Source organism: Triticum urartu, chromosome 3 (genome assembly GCF_003073215.2).
Source record: "Triticum urartu cultivar G1812 chromosome 3, Tu2.1, whole genome shotgun sequence".
Lineage (NCBI taxonomy): Eukaryota > Viridiplantae > Streptophyta > Magnoliopsida > Poales > Poaceae > Triticum > Triticum urartu.
Window position 1 is genome coordinate 19,947,665 of NC_053024.1, and position 20,834 is coordinate 19,968,498.

The window sequence follows — 20,834 nt, forward strand, 5'->3', positions numbered from 1 at the left end:
TACGCTTCTGGCCACCTCCATCTTGCAGCAGGAGACGAGAGTAGATGGTAAGTTCACCAAGTAGCATCGCATAGCATAATCCTAACCGATGATCCTCCCCTCGTCGCCCTGTGAGAGAGCGATCACCGGTTGTAACTGGCACTTGGAAGGGTGTGTTTTATTAAGTATCCGGTTCTAGTTGTCATAAGGTCAAGGTACAACTCCAAGTCGTCCTGTTACCGAAGATCACGACTATTCGAATAGATTAACTTCCATGCAGGGGTGCACCACATAACCCAACACGCTTGATCCCATTTGGCCGGACACACTTTTCGAGGTCATGCCCGGCCGCGGAAGATCAACATGTCGCAGCCCCACCTAGACCAACAGAGAGGTCAGCACGCCGGTCTAAACCTAAGCGCCCAGGGGTCTGGGCCCATCGCCCTTAGCACACCTGCATGTTGCATGGGCGGCCGGAAGCAGACCTAGCCTAGCAGGCGTTCCAGTCCAATTCGGCGCGCGCCGCTCAGTTGCTGACGTCACAAAGGCTTCGGCTGATATCACGACGTCGAGTGCCCATAACTGTCCCCGCGTAGATGGTTAGTGCGTATAGGCCAGTAGCCAGACTCAGATCAAATACCAAGATCTCGTTAAACGTGTTATTTTGAAATAACCGCGAACGCCGACCAGGGCCAGGCCCACCTCTCTCCTAGGTGGTCTCAACCTACCCTGTCGCTTCGCCACAAAGATCCACTCAGAGGGCCGTCGGGACAAACGTCCTTTCGGACCCAATCCGTGAATCACTCGCTTGTACTCCTACGAGCCGACCCGTCTTTAGTCACCACAAATATCATATATAAAGTATATAGTATATACCCGTGATCACCTCCCGAGTGATCACAGCCCGATAGTATAGCATGGCAGACGGACAAGAATGAAGGGCCACTGATGATAAACTAGCATCCTATACTAAGCATTAGGATTGCAGGTAAAGGTAACAATAGTTGTAGCAACAATGACAGGCTATGCATCAGGATAGGACTAACGGATAGCAGTAACATGCTACACTACTCTAATGCAAGCAGAGAGTAGAGTAGGCGATATCTGGTGATCAAGGGGGGCGGGGGGCTTGCCTGGATGCTCTGGCAAGAGAGAGGGGTCGTCAACACCGTAGTCGTACTGGGTAGCAGCGACGTCGGTCTCGATGTCTAGCGAGAGAAGAGGGGGAAGAAACAATAAATATAATGCAAACAAATTCATGACGATGCATGACATGACAAAGCGTGATGCTAGTTGTGCCCTAACGCAGTACGAGGTGGTACCGGTGAAGGGGAAAACATCCGGGAAAGTATTCCTAGTGTTTCGCGTTTTCGGACAGATGAACCGGAGGGGGAAAGTTGCGTGTTCGGTATGCTAGGGATTCGTGGCGGACGAACGGGTTGCGTATCCGGGTTCGTCTCGTCGTTCTGAGTTACTTTCATGTAGAAAGTATTTTCATCCGAGTTACGAGTTAAAAGATATGATTTTCTAAAGATTTAAATCATTTTCTGATTTTAATTAGTTATTTAATTCTAACATTATCCAAAACAGTGAATGATGACACAGGCATGACATCAGAGTGATGTCAGCAGGTCAACTAGTCGGGTGACCAGTCAAACCAGACAGGTGGGTCCAGTGGGACCCACATGTCATTGTCAGTGGGCAATAATAGGGGGTTTAGACTAACTAAATAGGTTAATTAGTGGGTGGGTCCTAGCAGTCAGTGTCTAATTAGGTTTCAGTTAATTAACTTAATTAATTAGCAGTTTATAAATTTGTTTTTATTTGTTTTATGGCATGGGGCCCGCATGTCAGTGGAAGTAGCTGCCACGTCAGCGAAGTTGACTTCGGTCAACGTGGCCAGTTGGGGCCCCCAGGTCCATAGGCAGCGACCCAGGGGGTGCGGCCCGCCTAGCCACGTCAGCGGACGGCACCGGCGAGGCAAAACGCGGGGACGCGGCTCGGGCGAGCGTCGGGTTTCGTCTACAGGGCACCAAAACGAGCGCGGCCGGGCGCGTTAGAACGGCGAGACAACGACGCGTCGGTTGGTGGTGGTTACGCGGGCAGTGGTGGCTGGAATCGAGCACGGCGAGCTCATCGGCGGTGAGGTGGTTCGGGCGTGAGACGAAGACGGCGACGCAGCGCGCTTCGGGGCTAACAGGAAGGCTAGGGGGGAGCTGCGTGATGCGCTGAGCACATAGGGATCGGCCCCGTGACCATTTGGTCACCGTAAGGGCGCCGGCGACGCGCGCAGGCGGCTGCACAGTCGGGTGAGTGGCGAACGACGGCAGTAGGGTGCAGACGGGAGAATTAAAGGAGGTGGGAGGTCCTACGCATTGCGGGGAACACGTTGCGCACGGGCTCGTGACCACTTGGTCGCCGGAGCCACGCCGACGACGAGCTCGGGCGGAGCCGCGTTCGGGCACGAGGTGGGGAAGGAGCTGCAGTGGCGGAAATTCTCGGGAAAGAGAGGGGAGGAAGCGGGGGCTCACCGAGCGGCACACACGGTGGCCCTTGGGGGTTTAGTAGCTGCAGGGGCATCGCCGGAGTTGGTGAAGAGCGGCGACACGTCTCGTCGGAGCAGAGGAGGAAGACGGCGGCATCGGGGCATTGCGGTGGCTCTGGTCTCCAACGGGTTGCACCAGTCGAAGCAGCGGACGACGGCGGCCCTTGGAGACACCGTGGGGCGGCGAGGTGGGCTCGGTGGCCGTGGCTAGGCCGGAGCCATGGCATCGGTGGCGCTCGGATGCGGAGGCGAATGAGGGGGAGAGGCGCGGTGGATCTGAGGGGGGAAGGCGCAGGAACCGAGGCGAGAGTGGGGGCGCGTGAGAGGCGGGATCGAGGAGACGGGGGCGTGGCGGCCTTATCCTCGCCCCGTCACCGGCGAGGGGGGTTCGGCGGGGACGCGCCCTATTCCGACCCGGGTCGGGGGAACAGGGGAAGGGGACGCGGCAGAGGGAGGCGGGCCGGGTGTGGCCAGCTGGGCCAGGTGGGCCGGCCGGTGTGAGCTAGGCCGCTTGGTCCAGGGGGGCTTCCCCCCTTTTTTGTTTTTGTAATTTCTTTCTTTTATTTATTTTCATTTTCTGTTTTATTTAGTTTAGGGAATTTAGGGATTTTGTAAAATTGTGTCCTCTACACAATAATTACCAGCGCAATATTTGGCACCCACCGAACAATTTTGTTTTGGCTTTTGAAAACGTTGGGCATTCATCACTAATTCATTTTTGAATTTGCAATGTTTTTGGAACTACCACATGATTAGCAACAGTAACATAGATGACATGGCATCATCAGGAGAGTTTTACTTTAGCCTAATTATCCGGGGGTTACATCCTCACAAGAAGCCCGAGAAGCTGGACTTGATACATTCCGATGTTTGCAAAATGTCGGTAAGATCTCTTGGTGGTGCTAAGTACTTTGTGACTTTTATTGATGACTTTTCCAGGAAAGTTTGGGCCTTCACTTTGAGGACCAAAGATCAAGTACTAGGTCTATTCAAGCAATTCCAAGCCTCGGTTGAGAGAGAAACTGAGAAGAAGATCAAGTGCATTCGCACTGATAATGGAGGAGAGTATATTGGGCCATTTAATGCATATTGCAAGTAGCAAGGTATTAGGCATCAATTTAGTCCCTCGAAGACACCACAACTGAATGGTCTTGCTGAGAGGATGAACAGGACAATTGTGGAGAGAGTTAGATGCTTGTTGTCAAGTGCAAAGCTACGCAAACAGTTTTGGGGTGAGGCTTTGATGACTGCAGTTTATATTATTAATCTCTCACCAAGTTATCCTTTGCAGGGAGATGTTCCTAACAGGGTATGGTGTGACAAGGACGTCTCATATGACCACCTGAAGATTTTTGGGTGCAAGGCCTTTGTTTATATTCCTCAAGATGAAAGGTCAAAGCTTGATTCGAAGACACGACAGTGTATCTTTCTTGGCTATGGTGGTGATGAGTTTAGCTACAAGCTGTTTGACCCTATAGCAAGGAAAGTTGTGAGAAGCCATGATGTTGTGTTTGTTGAAGACCAAACAATTGAGGATATTGTGAAGACAAAGGGGCAGGTTCCTCCTCAGCAGCAGCAAGACATGATTGATTCTGACCCAGTTCCTGCAGCTCCAGCTCCCGTGCAAGTTGAAGCAGATGCAGAAGATGTACAAGATGATGTACATGGTGGTGCAGGTGAAGAAGATGCTCCCCAGCAGTAGCAACAAGAGTATGATGCTGAAGTTGATGATCCGGATCAGCGGGAAGCACCAGCACCAGAAAGTCAACCAACTGCTCCACTCAGAAGATCCAACAGGGGTCGAATTCCTTGTAGCAGGTAACCCTCAGATCAATACGTGGTGTTATTATCTGATGGTTCAGAACCTGAATGCTTTGCAGATGCAATGGAAGATGAGCACAAGAAGGAGTGGAAAAATGCTATGCAAGAAGAGATGGATTCCTTGCATAAGAATCATACTTATGAGTTGGTGAAGTTGCCCAAGGGCAAGAAAATTTTGAAGAACAAGTGGATCTACAGAATCAAGCAAGAAGAGCACACATCACATCCAAGGTACAAGGCTAGGCTAGTTGTAAAAGGATTCGGCCAGAGAAACGGCATTGACTATGATGAGATCTTTTTTCCGGTTGTGAAGATGATATCCATAAGAGTAATCCTTGGCATGGCAGCAAGTCTCAACTTGGAGGTTGAGCAAATAGATGTGAAGACTGCATTCCTTCATGGTGAGTTGGAGCAAGAAATATACATGGAGCAACCTAAGGGGTTTCTTGTGAAAGGCAAAGAAGACTATGTGTGCAAGCTGAAGAAAAGTCTCTATGGCCTGAAACAAGCACCAAGTCAATGGTACATGAAGTTTGAAAGTGTCATGGGGGAGCAAGGCTACAAGAAGTGTAGCTCAGACCATTGTATGTTTATTCAAAGGTTCTCAGGTGATGATTTCATCATATTATTGCTCTATGTTGATGATATCCTGATTGTTAGCAAGAATATCTCTAGGATTGCTAAGTTGAAAAGGAGTTGAGCAAATGTCTTGCTATGAAAGACTTAGGTCCAGCAAAGAACATTCTCGGGATGAGAATTGAGCGAGACAGAAATTGCAACAAGTTGTACTTGTCTCAAGAGAAGTATATTGAGAAGGTACTTCAGAAGTTCAGGATGGAAAATGCTAAAGTTGTGAGTTGTCCACTAGCAGCCCATTTCAAGTTGAGCAGAAAGCAATGTCCTACCACTGATGAGAAGAAAAAGGAAATGCATCATGTTCCTTATGCTTCAGCGGTTGGGAGTTTGATGTATGCTATGGTATGTACAAGGCCTGACATTGCTCATGCGGTTAGTACTTTAAGCAGATTTATGTCCAATCCAGTAAGACCTCATTGAGAAGCCGTGAAGTGGATTTTGATATATCTCCGGGGCAGCACAAATCTAAAACTTTGCTGGCGGTGGTGAAGCCAAGCTGGTTGCCTTTTCAGATTCTGACATGGCTGGAGATGTTGACAGAAGGAAGTCTACTTCAGTTACTTGGTTACCTATGCAGGGGGAGCGGTGTCATGGCAAAGAGGCTGCAAAAATGTGTGGCACTGAATACAACTGAAGCTGAATTCATTGCAGTAACAGAGGCGAGCAAAGAGCTATTGTGGCTGAAACGGTTGGCTTGTGAGCTTGGTTTTAAGCAAGACAAATATGTGTTGCTTTGTGACAACCAAAGTGCTATTCACTTAAGTAAGAATGCAAGCTTTCATTCAAGGTCTACGCATATAGAGGTCCATTATCATTGGATTCGAGATGTGTTGTATTTCAAGAAAATGCAACTTGAGAAGGTTCACACTGATGACAATGGGACTGATATGTTGACTAAAGTGGTGACAAAGAAGAAACTTGAAGTATGCCGCCGGCTCGCTGGCATGGCTGCCGAAAGGCAGTGATACCCTACATGATGTCGAGAGGGGGAGTTTGTTGGGCTAAGTCCCTCCACATGGAGGTGTGTTGGCAGCCCAACATCAGCCCACATAAGTCCAACACATGTGAGTCGTTGATCCTCGTTGCATCCAACGGTTGAGAGTGCTTCCAAGGGAAGTGAAGTAAGGAGAAAACCCTGGCCACCCCACCCCTTGCTGGTGGTGGCTGCCATTCATGAGAGTGCGAGAGAGTACACACAAGAGAAACCACAACCTGAGAGAGAGGAAGAAGAAGAAGCAGAGGTTCTGTCCATATTTACTGCATCTGACTAGACAGTGTTCAAGCTGTTGATTGGAGGCTCAAACGTTCTTGGATCGACCACAAACTTGGTAAGCTCGTTCCTTACTTTGAGTACCTCGATCTGGTTAGCTGGTTTGAGGATTGGGTTAGTGGAGCATCTGATTTGAGAGTGGTTTTGTCAGCTCTTACTGCTGCAGTTTCAGAACAGAGTAGGTTTGGAGACGAACAGTTTGGGTAGGCAAATGATGTCCGATTAAGCTGAAATTTGGTGGGGATGTCAAGAACTCATGTGTCTACTTGTCTGCCAAATTTGGTGCTGTTTGGTTCAGCGGTTTAAGAGCAGTTCGCAAAATACTGAAGGGTACAGAAGCTGTGTAAACTCTGCTTTGCTGAAATCTTGCTTCTTGTGGTTGTTGTTGCTGTTGCCGGTTGGCAACGTGGAGAGTGTGTTGTAAATCTCTCTAGAGATTCTAGAGAAGACTTTGTACTCATCATTCTCATAGTGAAGTTGCATGGACCGGTCGGTCCACAGCCGTGGTTTTTTACCCCTCAAGTTGATGAGGTTTTTTCACGTTAAATCCCGTGTCACATGTGCATGTTGTTTGTCTTATTCCGCTGCTTACTTGTTGGTTGAAGCTGTCCTCAAAGTTCATCACAAGTGAAGGGGGCTTTGTAGTGTGCATATTTACCGTGTCGGTGAATTTGTGCAGCGCATTGTTGCTTTCCAGCCCCAACATTTGGATAGCTTGAAAGATGATGGCTTTTGGCCTATGTTCAAGTCATGTGCATTTGGTGATGAGTAATATGAAGGACATCCAGGTTTACAGGTTATTGGACAGCGGATAGCCAACAAGTTGAAGGGTTAGCCCTTAGCTGCAAAAAGTGTTGGTGCACTGTTGAAAAGAAACCTTGATGGTGGGCACTGGATGTCAGTTTTGCTAAGTGATGAATGGAAACTGCAGCAAGGGCCGGATGATATCATCCCTGCATTGAAACTTAGTTTCACACACTTGCCTTTCCATCTCCAAAGGTGTTTTTCTTATTGTGCACTATTTCCTAAAGGTCACATGTTTGATGGGATGGAATTGGTTCGCATTTCGATATCACAAGGTTTTGTTCCTTCTGGAAGTAAGAGAATGGAGGAGACTGGTTATCATTACTTGAATGATTTAGTGGACCGAGGTTTTTTTCAAAGAAGCACATACTATTGTATGCATGATCTGATTCATGACCTGGCCCATATAGTTTCTTTAGACGAATGTCATATGTTGGAAAATTTTGATTCAAGTAGTGGAACATGTCACCCAACTATTCGACACCTATCTATCAATACAAGATCTGCTTATAAGTGGAACACAAGTGCCCGGCATTATTCTCCCAATGATAACTTTCAGAGAAAGCTGGCTTACATTGGTGGAAAAGTGCAGACCAAAACGTTGAGCACATTAATGTTATTTGGAAAGTATGATGAAGGATTTTCTGAAACTTTTTGCAAGGTATTCAAAGAGGTGCAGCATCTTCGCGTTTTGAGGTTATCCGTACTAACTTCCAGCATAGACACTCTTCTTAGTGACTTTGGCAAATTGATCCATCTTCGCTATCTTGAACTAATATCAAGTGGACTAGGTGGACCCTTGCCAGAGGTTATATGTCGACTTTATCATCTCCAGGTTCTTGATGTAGAGTATTGCATGGATCTTTCTGCTTTACCACATGGCATGAACAATCTTTTGAACTTGAGGCATTTTGTTGCTCGAGGCGAATTGCATGCAAAGATTGCTGGAGCTGGAAGGCTAAAGTTCCTCCAAGAATTGAAGGAATTCCGAGTGGGAGAGACTGAAGACTTTCAGATTGAACAGTTGAATGGGTTAAAAGAATTGGGAGGATCTCTTGCAATTTACAATCTGGAGAATTTGGGTAGTAGAGAGGAGTCTAAGAATGCTGGATTAAGGGACAAGATATACATCCATGATATGTTGCTTTCATGGTGTAAGAATCGGTTTGGTGTGAGTTCTATTACTGAGGCACAGGTGCTTGAGGGTCTTCATCCAAGTTTTGGGCTCAAGCGCCTTCATATAACTAGTTATGGAGGTATTTGTTCCCCGACATGGTTGAGCTCCAATTTTCCACTCACCAGCTTAGAGTCCATCTATCTGGAGAATTGCACAAAATGGGAGATACTTCCGCCACTTGGGCAATTTCCACTACTTAAAACACTACATTTGATACAGTTGTCTGCTTCAACAGAAGTACCAGTTATGTACTGTGACGATTGGACTGAGTCTGAAAAGCATGTCATTTTTCCATGTCTAGAAGAACTTACAATAAGAGATTGCCCTAAACTAAGGTTATTTGCATTACCTCAATGTTCTTCCAGTGACAAAGGCTTTCACTCATTTTGTTGTCTCCGTCGTGTTAACATTTACAACTGTCCTCAGCTGGTTGACTAACCCCAGTTTGGTGAGATGAAATCTCTATCCATAATGTCTATTGAGGGAGTAGGATCATTTCCTGACATCAGATTATTTGTGCGAGCATTACATATCAAAGGGAGTGCTAGTGTGAGAACCTTGGATGAGATATTAACATCAATTTTGACTTACTGCAGGCTTAGTGGGCTTGTGAAATTAACAATTGCAAGCTTCCTAGATCTAGCATATTTGCCCTGAGAAAATTTCAGCCGACTTCTCTGCTTAGAGATGCTGGTAATTATGGATTGCCCAAAGTTTTTCTTGCCTGCTTATTCGTATAATCAAGGAGTCCCATCTTTGCTCAAGAAGCTTGTAATCCAAGAATGTGGTATAAATGGGAAGCAGTTATCTGACTTGCTGTTGCAATTGCCCTTCCTTTATTTCTTGACTATTGGAAGCTGTCCAAAAATAGCATCCTTGGCAGTTGGTGATCTGATTACTGGGAATTTCAGCTCCTCAACATCTTACAACCACTACTGGACAATTGATGGCTTGTTGCATATCCCACTTGACCTCTTAAATCGGCTTGAGTATTTGTGCATACAAGACTTCCCAGATCTGGTTCTTCTGTGCAATGAAGGCTTTCTTGGATTTATCTCACTCAAAACACTACACATAACAGGGTGCCCACATTTTTTCTCTATATGGACAGAAAAAGAATCCAGTGATAGCTGGTCCCTCCTACCACCATCGATACAAGACCTTATGGTTACTCACATGGATAACAGGTTGCTGTCTTTCATCCTTTCTAATCTCACCTCATTGTCCACCTTGGCAATATCACGGAGTCCAGGGCTGACATCTATTATTCTCCATTCTTGCACATCTTTAGAAACATTTATTATTGAGAAATGTGCTAGGTTATCTGCTCTGGACAGCATGGGGTCTCTCTGCAGTATCAAGCACATGCGGATTTTTGAATGTCCCAGTTTGGCTATACCTTGCGGCCCTTCATCTCCAGATGGGCAGAACAAGGATCTGTACTTTTTACTGCATCTAGAGAAGCTTGAGATTGATAACGCTTCATTCTTTAGCACAGCAATTTGCAAGAGCCTCCCCTCTCTCCAACATGTGGTGTTTTTCATGGTAATAATAACTCAGTATAGTTGCATTGGTGAACTTGTAGGGTATACAATGATTTCTCAATCACTCATTCTCTGCAGGCGAAGAATGTGAGATCGTTCACAGAAGAACAAGACAAAGTAATTTGTCACCTTACATCTCTTCATATTCTTGATTTTTGCTACTGCTCTGATCTCATATCGCTGCCTAAGGAACTGCATCGTCTTTCTTCCGTCAAGAAACTATCTATCAAGGCTTGTCCAGGAATTCTATCATTGCCAGAAATGGGCCTGCCGGCTTCCCTGCAGGAGCTGTATGTGAGCAACTGCAGTACAGAACTAAAGGAACAGTGTAGAAAGATAAAAAAACGTTAGATGCGTTTATGTTCTTTATCAAAAAAAAAGATGCGTTTATGTTGATAGACATGACTCAGATAGAAGTGTTTGTATGTAGCTGTCCGATTTGGTTGAGCCGTAGGTAGACACCAATGCATGTAGGATCATGTGAGTAGCCACCCAACTGATTTGGTTGAGTCATGTGTTATTGAAGTGATTCCAGGACTGGTGTATGAAGCGTGAGTTTAGCTGAGTCTAAAGCATATGCATGCAACCAAGTTTGCTATATAAGAGAAGTAAAGAGCAGAGAAGAAGGCTGTGAGGGCAGGAAATAATGTACTAGTCCTAGTGCCACCAAGGAGAAATGCCTCTGGGCTAAAGCAAATCCCTGAGCGTGTCTCCCTTGGTACGTATGTGTTGTGTGATAGTGGAGGAAAACAAACACCAAGATATTAACAGTTTGCTTTTGTGCAGTAGTAACACTAAACTTCAAGCTAACGATCTACAAGTGAATTCTTGGTCCAGTCTCATCATCTCTTTCTTCGTGGTTCAAAATCTGCATTTGAAGTTACGAACGGCTTAATTGTAAAGACAGTCCAGAGGTACCCACATGGTGTTGTACAATCCGCCGCTCACCTCGCCTGCCGCCTCCGTTTGTCTACATCAATGTGGCATTTAAGTCATTGGAAATTACCCCAGCTGTCCGTCTGCGTCACTGTGGCATTTAAGTAGTACTGCCACATAAACAGTATAGGCAAAATCATCTCATTCTTGCTACTCCCTCTCTGTTTTAAAATGTAAGGCGTATTCTTTTTGACAAGACCAGCATTTGACCGATAGTACTCTGGTATGCAATTCAGGGAATTTATGGAAAGTACTAACAATATTATCATCATTTACCCTCTATCACCGCCTTCCATTTTTGCATCAAAGTTCATGCAATTGTATTTCGATTTTCTTTGTTTCTCCCCAATAAAAGAACATTTGATCTTGAAACTTCGCAGATCAACAACACACAAGTACTACCATGTGCAGAAATAATTTCGGATGTTTTGGCGCAATATAAAAAAGGGCAGCCTGGTGATGTACAAGGGTCTGACCAGTTCAGATCCTTTGGCGCAATATAAATGTTTAAAAATGATACAACTAATTCAGAATTTGAAATTTGACAAACTTATGCTTCATCAAAAAAATTGGAAACATTTTATTATAATGAGTGGCACTTGTGTATAGTTGAACTGCAAAGTTTCAAGGTCAAATGTTGTCTTGATTGAAAGAAACAAAAAAGAGAAATTTCTAGATAAGGATAGCACGAACCTTGACGCAAACTGAAAGGTTTAGATACAGGGTAGAGTGGTATTGTAGTACAACAAATCCACCAAAATTCAGATTGTTTCTTAGGTGTTCATGTATGCTTAAGAGTACCCGTGGACGTGTGTGAACTGTTGAAAATACAAAATACATTCATCAAAGTAGTAAAATATTTCCTATTTTTTGTCAAAAGTTGTTAGCATGTACTGTAGCTGGTTTGGTTGAGTCGTAGGTGATAGGCAGCAGTCCTGGAGTGTGGATTGAGTGAGCCGGTCAGCACAAAAGTGGTTGGTTTGGTTGGGTCATGTGTGCAGGATCGTGTGAGTAGCCAGCCAACTAGCCAAGTGATTTGGTTGGGTCATATATATAGTCGTGGAGTGATCCCAGGAGTTGTGTGAGAGGCGTGAGCTTAGTTCAGACTTGAGAGGCTAACAGAAGCCTATACATGTAATCAGGCTTGCTAGTAAGAGGTAGCGAGAGAAGGTAGTGAGCCAGGAAACAGTGTAGCTAGTCTATAGTGTAAGAGATGTGAGGTGTAGTCCCAGCAGATAGTTGGAGAGAGGTCTGTGGGATTTTTGAGCGGATAGAGAGGTCTGTGGGATAGTGGAGGAAAACAAAGAGTTGTGGGATAATGCATACATACCAACATGATGCCGTACATGCTGACGGTGAGCTCACCTGCAGCGAGGCAACACTGCGCCTAAGCACGCCGCTCTTCACGATGCCTCGACGTAGCACCTTGGCCAGGATAGCTTGAATATCTCCAGCGAGGAAGGGACTCAAATGCTGACCTTTGGAAAATACATCTGTTCTTGTTCTGCTTCAATCACGGTGGCGTTGTCCGAGTAGTACTGCCTCATAAACAGAATACATTGTATTGGACTTCACTCTATGAACGCATAAGCTTAGAGAACATAATTTAGGTAGCCATGGTGTTTTGGTGGAACCACCTCTTCTCACACATTAGCACAACCATGAAACTCTCATGAATTTATCGGCAACTTCTTTATTAACGTATTCAGGTGGGAATTCTCTCCCACGGATATCCGTAAAAATAATATTAATGTGATTGGCGCTAGTAGCAGCTGGTTTGGACAAGCATAGTGATGTGGAGATAAGGCGTAGCCTATTTGTTGATGAGAAAATAGCACTGTGAAAAGGCAGGCCCATTGATTTTGAAAACGGTGAGTTTCAAGAATTTGTCAGGGTAATATGAATCACAATGGGACGCAAACGGCAATAGGAGGGACGAGGGCACCAGTCGTTACTCCCATTACTGGATCATATAATGTTTTCGGTGCAAGGGTTGGACAATATAATGTTTTCAGTTCAAAGGTCACAATTTACACAAACAGATGAAAAATATCTATCAAGATGTTTATTCCTTGTGAAACAGTCTTGAATATTTGAATGTCGACAAGAGACTTGCAAACAGTGGAAATGAGATGGTAACAGCCAAATCAATAGGTTATTATTAAAAAAGGGCATGGACAACACATCTGTATGTATTTGGCAGCTACACGGTGCCAGGCATGCCGTTGGAGGTAGGGACTGGTGAAGGGAAATACCATCGCCCACTAGTTGGCTTGAGAACTTGCACGCTGACTTGGCCAGAAGGACCAGTGCATAATACGAGGCCAAAATGCAGCATCTGATGGTTGAATTTCGTGCAACGGTCACACAAGGACTAGCAAGAACAAAATTGCACGCAGAGTGCGGTAATATACTCATGACTATATCCATGGCCATCTGATGATCTAGCCAGGTGGCTCGTCTATATATAGACCATCACAAGTCTGGAAGCTATATATTGGTTTAAATGGAAGGACGAAATCCTAGACTTAGTGGGATACTTAGGGTGTGTTTGGTTGGGGACGTAGAATGTAATGTTATGGTTCCATTCCACTAGAATGCGTTGGTTCCGTTTCTATGTTTGGTTTGGACAAATAGGTGAAATGGAACGGTTCCATTTTAGTGTTTGGTTGGAGATGTGGAATGGAATGCATTTTGGTTCATCTCACCTTTTGCATAAAAATAATGGTGTTTCTTCTCACATATATATATATATATATATATATATATATATATATATATATATATATATATATATATATATGCACAATTGTCACTAGTCTTCATATTTTTGACACATAATAAATAATTGCCAAGGAAAATACTACCTATTCATTAGGAAAAGGAAGCTAGCAAGGGGCAGAACATAATTATCTTCCCCATTAGAGCTTGCTGTGATTACGAGAAGCTAGCAAGTAAAATGGTCGTTACTGCCGCTAATTGCTGTGACTGCTTGCCGCTGCTTGCCCATCTGTAGCACGTAGCCCAGGGACGGGCATTGCAGAGCATGTGCGAGGAGGCAGGGAAAGCCGAGCAGAGCTGATGGACGATGGTGCCCACGTGGAGGCGGTGCCAGGAGGCCGAGCGGAGCAGGAGGTAGTGGGAGTCGCGTGCGCTGCTCTACCTCCCAGATCGGCCGCCGCGGCCGCTGCTCCGCTTGTCGGATCGGACGCCGCCGCCGTGGCTCTGCCTGTCAGATCGGACGCCCGCCGCTGCTCCGCCTCTTCCCGGTCAGACCCGAGGATCCCACCGCAGCGACCAGGTCGTCCTTTCAACGGGGAGACATGAGGGACAGGAGTGTGCCGGCGGTGAGACATGAGTGAAGGGTCGAGGCTGGGGCATGGTCGAGGGAGAGAGGGCAGAGTTAGGCTGTGTTCGGTTGGGAGGGATTTGGAGGGGGTTTGGCAGGGATTGAAATGGATTTAATCCCCTACAAGTCAAAACCTCCTCAAATCCCCTCCAATCCTCTTGTGAAGGGGTGTAACCGAATAAGGCCTTAGGGAGAAGGGAAGACGCGAGCCGTTCCGTGTGGTTCCTCCGATTTGGAGGTACCAGCGGGTTCCGCATCCGGGACGAATATGCCATTCCATGGAATGACTTGGTTCTGGTTCTTCGACCCAACCAAACGCGAGAACCACCCCTGGGAACGGGACGGACCCATTACATTCCAGTTGATGACCTGAACCAGACACACCCTAGCTACATACAACTCTTATGAGATATTGAAGTGAAACAAACAAGCCAAATGTTTTGCTATGCGACTGGTGCGATCAAATAACCTATGGCCAGAAACTGATCAGGCAAATGATGATGCGTTATAGGTTTTGTACCAGCTGGCTGGAAGCCATTTGGATCGGAACCTAAGCGGACAGAGCGCTTGGATTCAAGATCACTTTGTATCACTTCAAACAACACCCACATGTTGTTGGCTCAGCCCGCAGCGAGCTCGCCGGCAAAGAGCGCATCTCCCTCCACCATGCGGTGCATGGGCATCACTGGCATGTGCCGTCAGCACGTCCATCAAGTTCTCCAACTTTCCCGTATCAAGCCTCACTGTCGGAGAGCACCACAGCCGACGCCCCCACCAGAGAAGAAACGGCTAGAACATGTAACCTTGGAAGGCGACCTTAATGGTGTGAATTTTTCAGTTTCCCTTTTAAAAAGTGGTTGGAAGCATGGCGAGATGGAAGATGAGATCTGGTTCCAGCTTTATTTCTGAGGGCACCTTCAACTTTCGTTTTCTACATCGCTCATTCACTCCTTTTTTTGAAAAAAAATCTCTATTGACATAAGAGGTAAGAGTATATAATAGATCTGAGTCATTAATTTTTATTAAGTAGTCAGTCTAATTAACTCTTACCTTCTTATCTCTCATATGAAAAGAGGGAGTAAGAGGGAGCATGTCAAAATTGCTCAAAAATATGCGGCGGAAAACCTTCATATACATGGAAAGCACTATCCTTTTAGTTTTTTAAATAATAAATTTTAACGAAACATTACAAATGAAAAATGGTTCACGCATATTTGAGCCATGGAAGCCACAATATTCGCCGTGGATTTTATTGTGGAGTTTTCCCCCTCATGTTAGGTCTACCTCCTTGCATCATCCTTTGGCTGCGTTGAGTATCCCACCCCCACCCCGCCTGATCCCCGTCGGCAATCCCCACTCAGGCTGACTCAGGGGCGACCTTGTGTCACAGACCGACTTTGGTGCGATTGCTTGGAGGGTAGGCGCGCCTTGGGGTCTGGATCATGAGATACTCTTAGGTGTCCAGGGTTTCAAGGATGGTGTCTAGTTTGTCTATGGATCATGACCTTGAAAAGATGGTGAAGAGGCTCGGATTGTCTCAAGCCAATCTTGATGATGTGGTGTTTGAGAAGGAAGAATTGCTACCGGCAGGGGCAACCTGCTGAGTGGCCATCATCAGACTCCACATAGGTTAAGAGTATAGTGAGATTATTTTATAAAACATGAGAATTACATGGGATCTAGCTCTGGAAGTAAAGTTTAGATCATTGGTGGATAATTTGTTCATATCAAAGTTTTTGTGCCTTGGTGATTTGGACAAAGCAATGGAGGAGGTCCATCGCAATTTCGTGGCAGCCCGGTTATCCTAGCTTCGTATGATGGATTCTCTAAGACGTCTAGAATCGACCATTTCCAGTTCAAGATTTGGGTGCCGATTCATGATTTGCCAGATGGGTACAACTCAATGGTAAAGTCTCTGCCTCAAAGGTGAGGGAGTTTGATGCTGCTGAAACAGCCTCGAACGACTTCTCTTGGAATTTGTATGGTGAAATATTGAAAATGTCAGATCTTTTTGGATTAAATATGAGCGGCTTCCAGATTGGTGTGATGTATGCGGCATGATTAGACATTTTCGTACCAAGCACGAGGACCGAGTTCACCCGACATTCACCCTCATGTTTAATGATCTTGTTTCTGAAAAAGACCCATAAATTAACTATTTAAAAAAGGTTATTAGGATCGTTCATTACAAAATTCACCATGCAGGGCGGAACACTATTAAGAACAATCCCATCAGATCTATTAATAAAGCTAAACTTCGCAATTTTGTGAGCCATCCCATTGGCTAGCTGGTTGATTTTCGCAATTTTAAAATCCTTGATCATCCTGGATATACTCAAGGCTTCTTTCTTCATATGAACAAGAGGAGACATGTCAAGCTTCTCATTTGCAAAGAAATAACGAATAAAAGCACAACCAGTCTCCAGAATAATGGACCGGTGAAGAGTAATAACAATATAAATGCCTGCCATGCATGGACGCAGCTCAGCTTCATTCACGCTGGAACACTGACATAAAAGTCCCACAAAGAAATAATAACTTCACCAGATGAGTTCCTAGTGACCACCCCCACACTGACAGCATTAATACTCTCCACATAACTCGCATGGACATTGATCTTGATGTAATCATAAGGTTTCCACACCACATGATCTTGTAATGGTGCATAAACTGGTATAGCACCTCCCATTTCCCCCTTACCTTTGTTACTAGGAACAACCTCAATAGTATCCTGATAGGATTCCTTCCCCTTTCCAATAATTAAATCGTTTCTCAGGTGCCACGCTTGCCAGAAGAGAAACAAAATTTGCTCTCGCTGTTGCAAGCTCAAATGCCAACAAAATCAAAAGCCAATCTGGTCTCGATAATTTGAACAACTCTTCATCAGGAATATTCTACAACTCTCTCAAAGCCAATACATAGCACTAGCCATTGAACAAGTAACAAGAGCATGAAAAGTGCTTTCATCTTCTACTCCACAAATAGAGCACATACCTGAAGTAATCTGATGGTGTTTAACTCTATTAGTCTGGACCGCCAAGCTATCAGATGCGGCACACCATGCAAAAATGCTTATCTTCTGAGGAATATTAGCCTTCCAAATTAGATTCCAAAGCCTTTTTTCTCCGTTTGGTTCGCCACTAGATTGACCCGCTTTATCCTGACTATCCTTCAACTTAAGCGCTAAATTGCACGCACTTTTAACGAAAAATATACCATTCTTCTCATAGTGCCACGCAATAAAATCCTCATCCCTAGAAGTGTGGATATGAATCTTACGAATCTCCTATGCATCATGGCGACGGAAAAGATACTTAATAAAATTTTCATCCCAAACCTTTCTCCCGCTCAAGAACAAATCGAAGACCCACTTCAATCTAGTATTATGCCTTTTAGCTGAAATTTTAAGGCCAGAGCTCCTAGGTAACCAATTATCCCTCCGAATATCAATGCTAGATCCATCACTCACCCGCCAAATGACTCCCTTCTGAAGAAGTTCCAGACCATGCATAATACCTTGCCAAGTCACTCATGCAGACTGCGGAACCACCGTATCAAGAATATGTCCTAGAGGATAATACGTTGCCTTCATCAGCTTAGCACACAACGAGTCCAGATAAACGAACAACTGCCACACTCGTTTAGCTATGAGGGTTTGGTTAAATAATCCGAGGTCCTGAAATCCCATACCTCCCTTACTTTTAGACCTTGTTAATTTTTGGTGGGAGATGAGGAAGACAGAAGAAAAACACATTTGTGTTTAACGATCTTTGATCTACTTTCTAGTATGCTCACTGGTGGTCATGGTCGTGGTGGCGCGCGTAGTGATAGGCCGAGAAGGGGTCGTGGGCATGCTTCTCAGGGAAGCCATTTTCAGGATGAATTCTCTGATGCTGGTTACTTTGAAGAGTTTGCCAGGGGGCTGAAACTCATGACCGTTTGGTGGATTTATATGAGGAATATCTGTTGCATAGCTTGGAGATCATCTAATAAAAGAAGCTTGTTGCGGTCAGTGCTGATGCACAGAATAATTCGTAATGATAGTATGATAACAATAGGAGGACACCTATGTTACGAAAGTGGACGCCTCAATATACAACATGCATTTCAAGCTTAGCAGATATGTGTTTTCCCTTGCATGTATGCATAGTTGTGTGAGTAGCCAGCCAAGCAATTTGGTTAAGTCGTGAGTTTTCGTTGAATGATTCCACTTAGTGATGGTGTTTGGCATGAATTTAGCTGAGGCTAACAGCCTACACATGTAGCCAAGTTATCTATATAAGAGAGGCCAAGAGGAGAGGAAAAGGCTGTGAGGAACCAAGTTTGCTATTTGGTTAACAGTCGGAAACAACGCACTAGCCTCTAGTGCCACCAAGGAGAAATGCTTCCGCGCAAAGCAAATCTAGTGTTTCCCTCTCGGTGTGTGTGTGTGGTGGGTTGTGTAAAACAAGGAGAAAGAGTTGTAAGAGTGAAGGGAAGAGCTGTGAGATGCAGCCCCACCAGTTAGTTGACTAGGTATGTGGGTAGTGGAGGAAAACAAAGAGTTGTGGGATAGTGCTATTCGAACAGACAATGATGGTGTCGTATATGCCAACGATGAGCTCACGAGGGACAGAGGAGCTTCTTATCCATGCCGGGATGTAGTACGCACATGAGCACATATTGCATATCTCCAATGAGAATCGGACTGCATATCCTGATAGTTGGAAATTACCCCAGATGTTTGCCTGTTTCATTCTGTGGCATTTAACTAGTACTGCCATATAAACATTAATTTTTGAAAGAACATAAATAGAACATATTGTATCGAATTTCACTCTATAGACTCATAGGTTTAGACAACTAAGTTTGAAGGTAGCTATGATATCTTGACGAACTACAACTCTTGCCAATATGTTGGCAAGCTTGTGCGGTGACATATTTTCAAGTTTTTTTAGGGAACGTAAGCGCATCTTCAACATGGTGCCGAAAAATGGACTCACTGTCCATCCGCATCTATGGACATGGATACAGGAGGGTGTCATCCAACCGCATGCCCAAAATGTCTACCTCTATTACAAGGTTAAGCAGGTGAATGTAGAAATTAACCATGTTGTCCCAGTACATGTAGGATTAGGAATAGGAGCAAGTACGAGTCCTAACTGTATTAGGATTTCTAGTCCAAATCTGTTTCCATAGTCCCTCATGGACGTGTACAAAAAGCACCCCAGGGGTGTTGCTTATAACACATTGGAAAAGAAAAGAGAAAAGTAATAGTAAGACTCGATACGAGCCTTTTGTATCGGTTTCCTCGGCACAACGGGGTGCAAACATCAATAGGGGGACAACGGTATCAGTTGTTACCCCAATTACTGTATCATGTAATGTTTTTAGTGCCAAGATTGCAGTTCACTGAAGAACTAAACAAGAAAATCTCTCAGAAAGTCTTGTCCTGTAGAAATACACTTGAAATTTGAAAACGTGCACACAAGACTCAAACACATTAAAATAAAATTTTCATAAACACTAAGAGTGAGACAATAACAACCAAATTGTGAGGGTATAATAAGACGCTATAGATAACTTGTTTGCATGTATCACGTACACATGGCCAGACAGATCTTTGGAGGCAGGGACCGCATGGGAAAGGGAAGCACCATCCACTAGTTGGCTTTGCATCTTTACTCAAAATTTTAGACTTGATTTTGCACGCTGACCAGGTCACTTACAACCATGACATTAACGTATGTAGTATCAATTAGAAAATGCTTTATTTTGCGAGAAAACCATGGCCTTGGAAATAATCAGTTTTCGTATTTCAAAATTTGAAGTCTTTCTGTCTAAAGATGCAAACCATTGCGGGTTTTTTTGAACCATGCAGGAGGAGTGCATGTATTATACTAAAGAGAGAGGGAGCAATACACGACCAAAGTCCATCAGAGTTGCAACAAGGACAACCTAAACTACTGCAAACAAAGAAGACCCAAAGGCCTAACCACCAAAATTGTGTACAAACACCGCAAACCGAATGAAACTAGTGTAATACAAAATGACCTAGACTTGCTTCTGCCCATTGCACCGCGTCAATCTTAATTTGATTGATGATTCCTTGAAGCGGTGTGTGCGAATTTTAAAAAATTCTGCCATTTCTTTCCCTCCATAAACTCTATATAATTAGTGGTACCACAGTGTTCAAGGAATTCCTTCTGGGTTCATGGACTCTATTTTTGGCGTCTTGCCACCAATCCTGGAGATCAGGAGCATTTTGGGGGATGGCCTCACTCAGATTTGCCCAAAGAAGTACTGAACTCCAAAAGATGGTCCCTACATTGCAGCCCATGAACAAATGATGAACTGATTCTTGCGCAATGTTGCACAAACAACATGCAGCATTACGAGGCAAATCACGCTAAGCTAGACGGTCCGCTGACCAGACACGCCCCTTGATGACCAACCGGAGGAAGAGCTTGCATTTGAAAGGAGCCCAATGCTTCCAAATGGTGTAAGCAGTACTACACATAACGGATACAGCGAAGTGTACTTTATAAACATATTTTGCCGAGTAGGCACCTTTATAATTCCACGACCAGATCCATTTGTCTTCGGCACCATGTGTGATTTGAACTTCAGAAATCGATCACCTCCCATAAGGTTAAGACCTGATGGAAAATGTGAATATTTATTTTTTCCTTTATGTCTTTGATCCATACTGCACTAATCATTGCTTGTGCTATTGTTCTTCTCTCCCCGACAACCGGAGGCACGGAATTGAAAACATCTAGTGTGATATCTTC

General features: G+C 44.7%; 1 pseudogene; it reads right to left on the reverse strand.

Annotated features, from left to right (window-relative positions):
* Positions 1–9,404: 9,404 nt before the first annotated feature.
* Positions 9,405–20,834, reverse strand: part of LOC125546523 — a 72,337-nt pseudogene continuing 60,907 nt past the window's right edge.